Here is a 13,354-nt window from a genome sequence, read left to right on the forward strand (position 1 = left end):
ACTAAGGAGCAGAGGACTTTGGTGAGGGAATGGGGTTGGAGCTGTGAATTAGGACCCCAGACTCTAAGCAGAGGCCTGCCCTGACTCAGTTTCCTTTTCGTCTCCCAAATCTAGCATACCTGGGCAGTCAGAATGGATCCTGGCAGGGAGGTGGGGGAGTTCCCTGGTTAGGTTGTTCTCCAAGCGCTCCAGCTCTCAAGGTCTTCATCTCTTCTGGTGATATCACCTCCACTCAACCCAAAGTTCCCAGCCCCATAGCACAGCTAGCATCCACGATGTGTTTTTCATACTTCATAAATGGACATTGAGGCTTGCTTGTATTGAAGGGACCAGACAGGCAGAGTTCAAATCCCCACTCTGCCCATCCCCAGCTGTGTCTCAGTTTCCTTACCTGTAAATAGAGCCATCAGTGACACTGTCTCAGAGGATTATTGTAAGGATTCCATCAGTAAATGCAGCTACACAGGTACAATAGATGGTAGCAGGATTTGAACCCAGGTCCTGCTGGTGCCCAAGCCAGCTTTCTTTCTGTCATGTGCTGGATCCTTCCATAGATCAAACCATGGGATTGCACACATTTCAGGAGCTGGTGACTGGTGAGTGCTGGAGTGGGAGCTAGAGCTGACATCTCACAAGGGTCCTGGAGGCCAGTGGCCCTCTCTGGCTGAACAGAATCCACTCTTCCCTCCCACCAGCTGAATTCCACAGATCCCAAGAATGATGGACAGTTGGGGCAGGTGGAAACACCCCCGGAGCCCCGCAGTCCCTTCCCCTCCCTGTGCCTCAGCTTCCCTGTCTGTAGGCTGGGAAGATCCAACAGAGGCAGTGTGAGTCTCAGCTGAGCTACAGTGAGAAAGTTCTTAGGACATACAGTGGGCGAGGACTCCCAGGTTGGAGGACAGGATAGGGGCCCTGTGGAGCGGGGAAGTGAGCTGGCTGCACTGACAGACTCCGACTTCAGCCTCAGCCGGCAGCTGGGCCTGGAGTCCTGCTCACGGCCGCCCCCTCTCATGGGCCTGCTCCAGGCTGACCCCTTCCCTGCTGAGGAGGCTTCTGCTGCCCACGCAGGCACACCCTCTTTGCTGGGTCTGGGTGCTTGTGTGTGTGTGTGTGTGTGTGTGTGTGTGTGTGTGTTGGGGGGGTGCTGCGAGGTGCTGAAGGGTGGGGGGATCCTAAGCACACACTGCACCACACACACTCAGCCCCCGTGGAGTCAGTCCAGGCTGCAGGCTCAACCATCCTTCTCAGAGCCTCTGTAGCCCCTCTGGCTGCCTCCTCAGGCAGATTCCCGGCGAATGGTGCTCCTGAGACCGCCACGGGCCCAGGCTGCGTCATTCCCGCCCTCCCTGAGCCCTGGGACCAACTGGGCAGGGCTCCAGCCCTGGGAACTCCGCCTGCTGCTTCTTTTTTTTCTTCTCCTTCGAAACTTCACTCTATGATTCAATGAAATGTCCTCTGCTCTCCATTGCTTGGCTTGGCCAAGCTGACCTTGTAGGGCAGAGAACACTGGACCTAAAGTTCTGGTCTGCTGCCTTGGGTGCCCTATGTGACCTCACAAGGGTCCCTTCCCCTCTGTGGGCCTCAGTTTCCCCATCTGTAAAATGGACCAGGAGGATGGTGGTGAGGGTGCATCTAGCACTAGAAGAAGGAAGCAGAAGAGTTGGCCTTTGCACCCTCTCATGCCTGTCCCTTAGCTCCATGGTGGGCACCATTCTTTCTTTGTAGAGGTTTGCCCAGGGTTCCAAACTGGACCTCTCTACTCTGCCCTCCCTGCCATTGCAGCTTACAGATCACTGGTCCCAGGCCCACCTGTGGTGGCTTTGGATGGAGACTCATTCTCAGTCTCAAGAAGGTCCACCTCTAAGACCTAGGCCCCAACCAGCCTCCCTTCACTACCATCCTATCCCCCTGGCTAAAGGCTAAGACACCCCTTCATGTGGGGCTCCACCACTAGAGGGCACCCATTGCTCCCCAAAACATGATTAAAAAACAAAACCAAAATGCTTATCCCAACTGAATTTAACGATAACAGTCATTCATTGAGTATTCATATGTATCAGGTGCTATGCCAATCCCCACAGCACCACTAGGAGGTACATAGTACCATCATCCCCACTTAACAGATGATAAACTGAGGTTGGGAGAAGTGAAATGATTTACTCAAGGTCACTCAGTTTGGCAGAGACAAGGCTGAGACCAGGATTCATGTCCAACCAGGGTCAATTTCAAGCCCCAGACTGAGGACTCAATGACTCCTAGAATCAGTCGTCGAGGTGGGTGGAGGATGATGGTTGGGATAGAGACCAGAGATAGCAGCTAAGACTGAGATGGCCAGAGACCACCAAAGTGAATGGTTGTAAACTTCAAAATAAACATTCATCAGAGTCAATCATTACACTAGTAGGTCACATCCTTGAAGCACTTACCATGTGCCAGGCACAACATCAAATGTTCTGTATACATGAGCTCACTTAATACTTAAAACTACTCAGTGGGGATATGTTTAGCATGATTTCCATTTTACAGGTGGGGAAACAAAGCCAGCCCGAACTTACTCATTCGAACCCTCAGGTCTATTTGCCTCCAGAGCTTGTGATTGTTCACTGGTACACAACGCTGCCTGTCTCGTTTTAGATCAATCTTACCTGGGATACCAATATTTAAGAGCAAAATGTAGGCAGAAGTGGAAGAGGTGGGGACCCAGAAGCCTGAGACTCCCCAGGCCACAGCTGGAAGACCCTTGGGTGGATATGTTCCCTTTCTGGGTCCCAGAGAGGAGTAGGAGCCTGGTCGAGGATGCAGACCCGGTTCAGGGCAAAGTGGGAGAAGCTCCCAGGTCTCCTGGCCCCCTGTCCACTGCTGGCTTGCTCCGTGTGCTGTACTGACTTCCAGACAAGCTCAGAATCCTGTCTCAGTGCCGGCACCAGTGACTGAATGGTGAATGTCTTTCCCCTAGGGAGGACACCTCAGCCCTGACGGGAGACCTCTGAACACAGGGGCTGTCCCAGGCAGTGGTAGTCAAGAAGCGGAGGTGGCTGCAGGGGTGACTGCCTGGGCCCCTGTAATGTCTCAGTCATTCTTCCCAAAGCATTCCAAACCACCAGCCCCAATCCCACCTCTGCCAAGAGTATAGCCCCAAAGTTCTCCTGGGTAAGATGCTGGAGCAGCCTCTGGCCGTGGGAATTGAACCAATGGTCTCATGGCAGCTTGTGCAGGACTGGAGCGCTAGGGTAGGATATGGTCCCTGCACTGTGTGAGGCTCTCTTTTGGTGTAAGAACTTCTCCATCCCAGGTCCTGCCTTGGGTCTACCCTGGTCCTTTGCAAGAGTTGAGTCTTTGGGATTTTCTGAGTTTCGTGCTGACACTAGGGTGACTCAGTTCAACTGCAGTGTGGACCACCAAGCCCTTGGTGGGTTAAGCTAGGGTTCGGGGCACCAGAATGAGTAATGTGTGCACCCCTGGGGAGCAGACCAATGCTAAGCATTTACTTACTGCACTGAATCCTTACAACCCTGTGAGGTAGGACCTCCCTCCTTCCACCCCCTTTATGCAGATGAGTGACAGAGAGACAAAGGCAGATCCAAACAGCACCGGGGCCACAAGCCCACATGGTACGGGGCCAAATGGGGCTGTGTGGGGATAATGGGGAATGCTGGGTATTGTGCTGACCAGTGGAGACACACCTTAGGGTTGAATGGTGGTGGCTGCTATTAGCCTAGTCACTTGTCACGTGGGCCCCAAAACTAAAACCTTTAGGGTTTTTTTTTAAGTTTGTATATTTATTTGAGAGAGAGACAAAGCGCATTGGGGAAGGGACAGAGGGAGAGGGAGAGACTTATGCAGACTCTGCCCTAAGCAGGGAGCCTGATGCGGGGCTCGATTTCATGACCCTGAGATCACGACCTGAGCCAAAACCAAGATTCAGATGCTTAACCACCTGAGCCACCCAGGCGCCCCTAGAGCCTTTAGTTTTTAAAGTCAAACAGAATTGTTGATATTTGTATGAACTTTTTCATTTTCCAAAATCTGGAAAATGAATTAAAAACTTATTTTATTTATGTTATTTTTTAAAGATTTTATTTATTTGAGAAAGAGAGAGAGAGAGAGAGAACAAGCAGGGGGAGGGGCAGAGGGAGAAGAAGAAGCAGGCTCCCCACTGAGCAGTGAGTCCTACATGGGGCTCTATCCCAGGACCCTGAGATCATGACCTGAGCCGAAGGCAGGCACTTAACCGACTGAGCCACCCAGGCACCCCTAAAAGCTTATTTAAAAAATCTGAGTAGTCCGATAAACCTGTAGACTGATTCCAACCTATGTTATAAGGGGTTCTGTGGGACCCTGAGGCAGGGTGAGCTGAGGAGGGTCCTCCCATAAAGAGAAGACTATCCTGAGGATGAGAATTGATTAGGAGAGGGGAGCAGGAGAAGCAGAAGAGTGAATCAGGCAGTGGGGACCACCTAAGTGAAGGTGTGGGGCGGGTTCTGTGAACGTACCAGGTACCGGCTCCATCAGGGTGCCCCTGTGACCCACCGCCCTTGTGAGCGAAACTGCCACCAAATAGGAGTTATGGCTTTTGGGGGGAAAAGGAGAGAGAGAGTGGGATCTCCCAAGAAAACCGCAAAGGATTCTCTTTGTTGGGATAAAGCGCCGACCAACTCTAAGGACAGATAATACTCTGCCTCGTTTTAAATTGAGTTTTGTTCTTTGCAGGAATATTCCCAAATTCTCATGGCTCAAAGCCCTGTGTTTGGGGTGCTTTGGGGACTGGAGAAGAGGGCGCTGCCTCCACGCCTGGGCGAGAGTGGGGTGAAGAGGGACCTGCGGCTGGCGGCGGGCTTTGGGGGAGACAGGGCTGGCAGGCCGGGCGGGCGGCGCTGCGGATCTGGATGTGCCTTTCCTGCGGCCCCGTGAGCGGCGGGGCTGGAGCGGCCGCGTCCGGAGGTTCAGGGGAAGGGCGGCCCCCGCTGACTTGGGGTCACACATGATGAGATGGCATCGGGTTGAGCTGCCAGGAGGGCTCCAGACACGGCGTGGTGGAACGGAGCCCCGCTCCACGCCCTAGGTCATCGTCTGCAGGGGAAGGTGGTTTGACTCAGATTAAGACGGTGGATTTTCATCTCATGAGTCAGTCCTCGCTGACGGCGCGGCTCTGCATGAACAAGACTCCCAGGCTGCCTGGGCTCAGCCAGGAGCGGCGAGGTGGGTCGGGGGTGCCTGCTAAGGGTGCGGATGCGGGGACAGTTGCCATTCCTGGCTTGCTGCTCGCTGGCACCCCCGAAAGGAAAGGCAGTTCTTGTTTTTGTCCTCGAGTTCTCTTGCCCTGGGTTCCCCTCCCTCCGAGACTTCACATAGTTCGCCCTCAGAGGGCCTGATTGTCATGTGTGACTCACCCTACCCTCTGGGACTCGGTTTCCACATCTGTGAAAGGGCAATGCAAGGCTGACAGTCATAAATACTCACCCTACTCCTCTTGCAAGATGCCATAGAGGCCAAGCAACCTCTCCGTTATATGCTTCTGTCCCCCTAAGTGCTTGGGGGTAGGGGGTGGGGGGTGAGACTCAATCCCACCGTTTTAAGTATTGTGACTTTATAATGCATTTTAGTTTCCGGTAGAGCAAGACCACTCTCACCCCAATCATCCCTTTTTCTCACATATTTTGTGGCTTTTGTCACAATTAGCCTTCCAGATGAACTCTAGGATCACTTCATAAAATTGTGACCAGAAACTTGATCTTCTTTGGTTATTCTACAAGTTTGTGGGGTCTTATAGTTAGTGTGGGCTGTGAAGTCAAGTAGTGTGGGTACAAATCCCAGCCCCACCATCCCCACCTATGAGATGTGGGGCAAAGACAACATTCGCAGCCTGTTTCACCATCTGTACGCGGGGCTCACAGCGGTGCTGACTTTATAAGATTCTTTTCTTTTTTTACTTTATAAAGTTCTTAATGAAGATTAAATGAACTAATGTGCAGTGTTTCAAAACATGCCAGGAACATGGCAAGCACGCGGTAACTGAGAGTTAGGGCTAGCATCATTTAGTGTGCCCTCCCTCCCCTCTGCTACCCCCTGAAGGCCATGGTCCATGTACAGTGATCACGGCACCGAGTGTAGCCTGAATAGGGGAGAGGTGGAGGAGGCAGCGGTGGGTGAGCGATCTCAAACCATGTGACATAGACCTATGGCATAGCCGGCCACCAGAGATGTCAGAATAAATGCCTATGGTTTCTGTCATCATGGGCGCAGGGTGAGGAGGAGGTAGCCACGATGACCCGAGGTATTGCACATGGTGGTGGAAGTTTCCATCTCATCCCAGAGGGAGGGATGACTCACGCATGGGTGTCGGGGGCATTGGAAAGACTTCTAGGCTGAGGGGACTGATGAGCATTCAAGGAGCAGCTGCTGCAAGAGACACAGCTGGGAAAACCTGGGGTCACACCATCATGGCTTTGGGTGTCAGGCTAGAAGTTTTCGGCTTCATTCTGTGTGGAATGAGAGAGTCAGTAAAAGTCTTAAATTAGGTGGAGGGGGGTTGAGAACAGGTGAGACCCACATTTGGGAAATGAGAACTTTGGGGAGTCACTTGAAGAGATGTCCTTGGGATATCCTTTGGCACAATGACTGTGGTCCTGGCACCACTGGGACCCTCGGTCTTCTCTTCCATACCAGCTCTGTGAGGTATGCTACAGATGCTCCAACTTCTGAGCAGGTTTTCTGCCTTCCTTCTCTCACCCAGTCCCTCCCTACTTACTCCATGCTTTCCTCTGCTTTCCACTTCCCATGCACTCTCTTCTCTCTTTGGTCCTATTGCCTGATCCTGACTGAGGTCCACCAACAGTTTCCAGTTTCAGATGGAACATTTTCTCTTACAAATGGCACCTCATGTATCTGGACATATAATTCAAGAATGGAAGAAAAAACAAAAGGTGTCTGAGCAACCAAAATAGAAGTCATCATGTTGCTTTCCTTACTTGTTGGAGAGTCTTCCTACCTAGGATTCTCACCTAGAGCTTAATTTACACATGACTTGAGCATTATTTTTTACCAAGTTTCCAGACATCACATTTTGAAGCAACACATTACAAGTGCATCCTAGAATTTTAATGTATTACTTACCACATTTGATTGCTTTTTATTTAATCTTGTTGTGTTCTTTTTTTTTTCTTATTATGAGCAAAACAGACACACTGTATAAACATTCCAAGCAAATGTGAACTTGTAGAAATGGTGTGATGGTTAATCTTATTGTCAGTTTGGCTGGGCCACAGTGCCCAGATACGTGGTCAAACGTTATTCATATTACTCTGAAGATGTTTTGGGGTGAGATTAATGTTGAAATTGGTGCAATTTGAGTAAAGCAGATGCCCTCCATACTGTGGGTGGGACTTGTCCAATCAGTTGAAGGCCTGCATAGATAGATCTGAAGAGAATGAAATCCCTTGAGCAAGAGGGAATTCTGTAGCAGATGGCTTTTGGACCTGAACTGCAACTTTGTCTCTTGTCTGAGTCTCCAGCCTGCCATCCCACTCCACAGATTTTGGGCTTGCCAGGCTCCATAATCGTGTGAGCCAATTCTTTAAAATGAATCACTTTCTCTCTCTGTACATCATATTGGTTCTGTTTGACTAATACAGATGGAAAGCAAAAATACTCTTTAAAAATCATCCCATCAGGGACTTTTGGGTTCTGGTCCAGCAGGTAAGGAGTTTCGAAGTCCCCACTCCATTCTAACAACAAGTAAAAGTCTGAAAAATAAAAGACTCCTCATGGATCTTTCAGAGAAGTGAAAAGGTAAAACCACAGCCCCCAAATTTGGAGAGACAGGCAGGTGGCTATAGAAAGTCGCAATTTCCTGGAGCAGAAAACCATGAGCGCAAGTCTCCACAGGACCCAGTACTGGGGTAGGAGAACCTGAACTGGAATTGATAAATTGCTGGGGGCTCAGTGTGGACAACACAGAGTTAAAAACACCCGGGGACTCAGTCACCAAGAGGCCCCCACACTTCTATGAGTTTTAGCAGAAGCTCTACCAGGAACTTTACCAGGTCCTCACAGTGAATGAAAAAACGCCTCATTCTTCCAGCAGGGGGAGGAGAAAAGGTACCATTTTGAGATCTGCTGGAAGACTCCATTTTTCTCAACAAGGCCTGCTCTCCAGAGAAATTATTTTACCCAAACCAAACCTGTTGAGATTTCATCAGAACCCAACTGACTTGGTGGAAGAGAAATATTCAATTCCAGTTTTTCTGGCCTTCTACATGAGGAAAGGGACATGCATTCTCACCTAGAGCTTAATTTACATGTGACTTGAGCATTATTTTTTACCAAGTTTCCAGACATCACATTTTGAAGCAACACAAAATGCAACAGGACAGCCGTCCTGTCCCACCTAAGGAAAAAAAAAAAAAACTGAGAGGCACTGGTGAAGTTCACAGTCCAGGGGCACAGGTTTAGACTTAATCATAGGGCTGTAGCATACTTCCCTTCCCTCAACACTGTACCACCACATTACTAAAGGCCTATTTACTGCAGTTCTTTTTGTCCAGTACCTCGTGTCTGCTTTTCAACAAAGAATTACAAGGCACACTAAAAGGCAAAAGACAGCTTGAAGAGACTGAGCAAGCATCAGAACCAGAATCAGATACGGCTGGGATGTTGGAATTAAGAAAAACAACCATAACGAATATGCTAAGGTCTTTAATAGAAAAAGCAGACAACGCATGAGAACAGATGGATAAGGTAAGAAGAAAGATGGAAATTTTAAGAAAGAATGAAAAAGAAATGAAAAAGAGATAGAAAAGCACATGAAGAAAAGTGAAGCTCGTTAGTGGATTGGACATGACCGAGGGAAGAATCTCTGAGCTCGAAGATGTGACAACAGGAACTTCCAAAACTGAAAAGCAAAGAGAAAAAAAAAAGCCCTCCCACCAAATTTAAACAAACTCAGAACAGAATATCCAAGAAATTGGTACAATTACACAAATTGTAGCCTATCACAATGGGAATGCCAGAAGAGAAAGAAAGAATCAGACAGAAGCAAGATTTGAAGGAATAATGGCTGAGAATTTCCCCAAAATTTATGTTAGACATCAAGCCACAGATCCAGGAAGTTCAGAGAACATGAAGCAGAATTGATGCCAAAAACTATAGCTAACCGTATCATATTCAAACTTCAGAAAATGAGAGATAAAGAAAAAAAAATCCTGAAAGAAGCTAGAGGGCAAAACATCTTGCCTATGGAGGTACAAAGATAGGAATTTCATCAGACTTCTCAGAAACTGTGCAAGCAAGTGGAGTGAAATATTTAAAGTGTTAGGAAAAAAACTCACCAACCTAGAAGTCTACATTGTGTGAAATTATCCTCCAAAAGTGAAGGGGAAATAATGGCTTTCTCAAACAATAATCTAGGGAATTTGTTGCCAGTAAACCTGCCTTGCAAAAAACATCAAAAGAACTTTTTCAAAGGGAAGAAAAATGATATAGGTCAGAAACTCAGATCCACATAAAGAAAGGGAGAACATTGAAGAAGGAATAAGTGATGGTAAAGTCTTTTATTTTCTTATTCTTAATTGATCTATCAGATAACACTTTGTTCAAAATAATAATAGAATAGCCAACTCAGCATTGAAGAAGAATAGAGTTGGAGAATGGACACTACCCAACTTCACGACTTAACTATAAATCTGCAGTAATCAAGACAGTGTGGTATTGTTGAAAGAAAAATAGACCAATGGAACAGAACAGAGAACCCAGAAATAGACCCACATGAATATAGCCAACTGATCTTTGATAAAGGAGCAAAAGCAATACAATGAAGCAAAGATAGTTTTTCAACAAATTTTGTTGGAACAACTGGACACCCACATGCAAAAAATAAGTAAATAAATCAATCTAGGCACTGCTCTTATACCCTTCACAAAAATCAACTCAAAATGGGTCATAGACCTATATGTAAAATGCAAAACTATAAAACTCCTGGAAGGTAGCATAGGAGAAAACCTAGATGACCTTGGGTATGATGATGACTTTTTAGATGTAGCACTAAAGGCACAATCCATGAACGAAATCACTGATAAACTGTATTTCATTAAAATTAAAACTTCTGCTCTGTAAAGGATAGTGTCAAGAGAACAAGAAGATAAGCCACAGACTGTGAGGAAATATTTGCAATAGACACATCTAATGGACTGTTATCCAAAATATAGAAAGAACACTTAAAACTTAGCAATAAGAAAACGAACAAACTAATTAAAAAATAGTCCAAAGACCTGCTGAATAAACATCTCACCAAAGAAGATACACAGATGAAAATTAAGCATATGAAATGATAGTCAACATCATATATCATTAGGGAATTGCAAATTAAAATGACAATAGGATAACACCACACACCTCTAAAATACAACACCAAATATTGGCGAGGATGTGAAGCATCAGGAACTCGCATTCATTCCTGGTGGGAATGCAAAAATGGTACTGCCACTATAGAACACAGTTTGGCAGTTTCTTATAAAACTTAACATACTCTTCCCATATGATCCAGCAACTGCGCTCCTTGATATTTACCCAAATGAACTGAAAACATATGTTCACACAAAAACCTGCACATGGATGTTTACAGAAGCTTTATTCATAATTGTGAAAACTCAAAAGAAACCAAGATGTCCTTGAGTAGGCAAAAGGATTACTAAATGGTGGTATATCCCTACAATGGCATATTATTCAGCACTAAAAAGAAATGAGCTATCAAGCTTTGAAAAGACATGTGGGAATCTTAAATGCGTATTACTAAGCAAAAGAAGCCAATCTGAAAAGCCTATATACTGCATGATTCCAACTATATGACATTCTGGAAAAGCCATAACTATAGAGACAGTAAAAAGATTAAAAATTGCCAGGAATTAGGGAAGTGGAGGGATGAAGAGGTGGAGCACAGAGGATTTTGAGGGCAGTGAAACCACCATGTATGATACTATAATGATGGATACATGTCACCATGCACCTGTTAAAACCCATAGAATGGACAACACCAAGAGTGAACCCTAATGCAACCTATGGACTAGGATAATAAATATGTGTCAATCAATCATTGTAACAAATGCATCACTCTGGCGGGAAGTGGGGGAGGTTGTGTCCATGTGAAGGGTGGGGATGGATGGGAAACTGTGGACTTTTCCCTCAATTTTGCTATGAATGTAAAATTGCTCTAATAAATAAAATTAATTAAATAAAAAACCATTCCATCAAATGAATAACTATCAAGAGCAGCATATATGCTTTTGGAATGTTTTACAAAATATCTACCTACATTATATATTATTAATGTTATATGCACTATAGACTTCTACAACTTGCTTTTTACATTGTTTCAGACATCTTTCACTGCCATTAACATCCCCTCCTTCTCTTCAATGGGTGTATACTGTACCATAATTTACTTAGTTAATCCTCTCTTGATAGTCTTTTGTGTCCTTTTAAATTTCTAATAAATACCACAAAAATTCTTACCTTTGTGTGTTTGCCCAAGTTTTACTTTGAGTTGAATTTGAGATGTGAAGTTGCTCAATTATCTTCTGAAAATGTTTATTCAATTTGCATTCCCACTAATACAACACGAGAGGTCCCATTTTCTTATACTTTCAGTACTAATATCAACCTTTTACATTTTCATCAAAAAAAGAGACAGACAATTCATTTTGCTTAAATATAAAGTTTTAAGATAACTGGTGAGATGAAGAATTTTTTCACATTTCAAGGGCCTTTTGTCATTCTCTGCTTCACCTTTAAAGTTCATTGCACGCTGTATATATTCTCAGTATCATTACCTGGATTGTATCTCTTCGAAATATCTGCTGAGAGCTTGGCACAACATTTAAAGCATAGCAGGTGATTGAATAAATAAATTAATGAATGAAAAAGCATGACCACTTCCAGGCCTGAGACATGATACAGGGTATGGAAAACGTCCCCATTGTGTTTCCTGGTTTGAAAATGAATCTCTGTGCCTGGCCAGAGGAGGGCTTGGCAGAGGGAAGTGCCCTTTTGCTAGGAGAGCTGGAGGCTCCTCCTGTGAGCAGGGGCCTGGCGCCAGGACCCCAGAACACCCTCCTGCCTAACGTGAGAATGTGGAACTCCACATCCTAGCACACCAGCACGTTTCCCCTTCAGTCATGCAAGTGCCGTGGGGTAAATACCACAACGTTTACGCATTTTGTAAGACGAAATGTGTTTTGGAGGAAACTATCTGCAGAAATCGTAGAGCTGGACATTGGTGAGATTTCCTGAGAACAGATAAGAAGAACAATAACCCAGGTAAAAGGACAAAGCCACCGTGTGACGTCACTCTCCAAGCTTTCCTGCTAAGCACGCCCCGGAGCGGGGCCCCAGCCCCAGCGTTGCAGCCAATCGGAAGGCTCAGCGTTCGGGGAACTCAGCCAACCGGGGCTCCGCGTTCCTCCGATCCAGAATCCGGCTGTCGCAGCAGGTGATTGACTTCTGCCGATGACAGAGCTTTAGGGGCTCAAGTGGAGAAGTGGTTGGCAGGGGCGCTTGCTAAGAATTACAAGTTAATTGAAAAAGTAAAGCCCACACTATTACTAAGGTCACCCTTTACATACACTGAGCATTTACACATAAATCGCGGTCCAAATGCTTTCAGAGAGGTTAAGTAGCCTGCGTGAGGTCACACAGCGGTGTGGGGCCGTTCCTCCCAACTGCCCTACCACGTCTGTGAAATAGGAATTGTCATTCCTGATGTTTCACGAGTCCCTCCTGGGTTCCAGGTACTGTGCTAGGGACTTTAGATGTGAGCTGTACACAAGAAGTCTGTGAGGTGGGGGGCTATTACCACTTCATTTTATTTGTTGACTGATCAAATAATGATACGAAATCTGAAACCTACCTTAAATATGTCTCCCATTGGGGAGGACTCTTGATCCTTCATGCAAGCAGACACACACACACACAACACACACACACAATCCTAAAGCGTACCCTATATGATTATTTAACAAATGCTCATTGAACTAATGGATAGATGGGGGAGTGAGATGCTGTAGGGACACCCAAAGGAGAGCCACCGAGAGTGATATGTGCCAATGCACAGTAGGGCCCAATAAACGTTTGCAGAATGCCTGAATGCCAAGACAAAAGGCTATACCTAATTAGAATCCAAGGCAGAGGATGTAAGATATGGATTACAAGCAGTGGGACTTGGGTGCCCCACATCCTTTGCCTTGTCCCAACCCTCCACACAGTGGTCAGGGCATTCAGGGTTAGTTCTGGTACTCTCCAGGTGGCCCCCAAACCCATAGAGCACTCATATTTAAACACAAGGGCGCCAGCATTTTCAGGTGGA

Source organism: Vulpes lagopus, chromosome 3 (assembly GCF_018345385.1).
Source record: "Vulpes lagopus strain Blue_001 chromosome 3, ASM1834538v1, whole genome shotgun sequence".
Lineage (NCBI taxonomy): Eukaryota > Metazoa > Chordata > Mammalia > Carnivora > Canidae > Vulpes > Vulpes lagopus.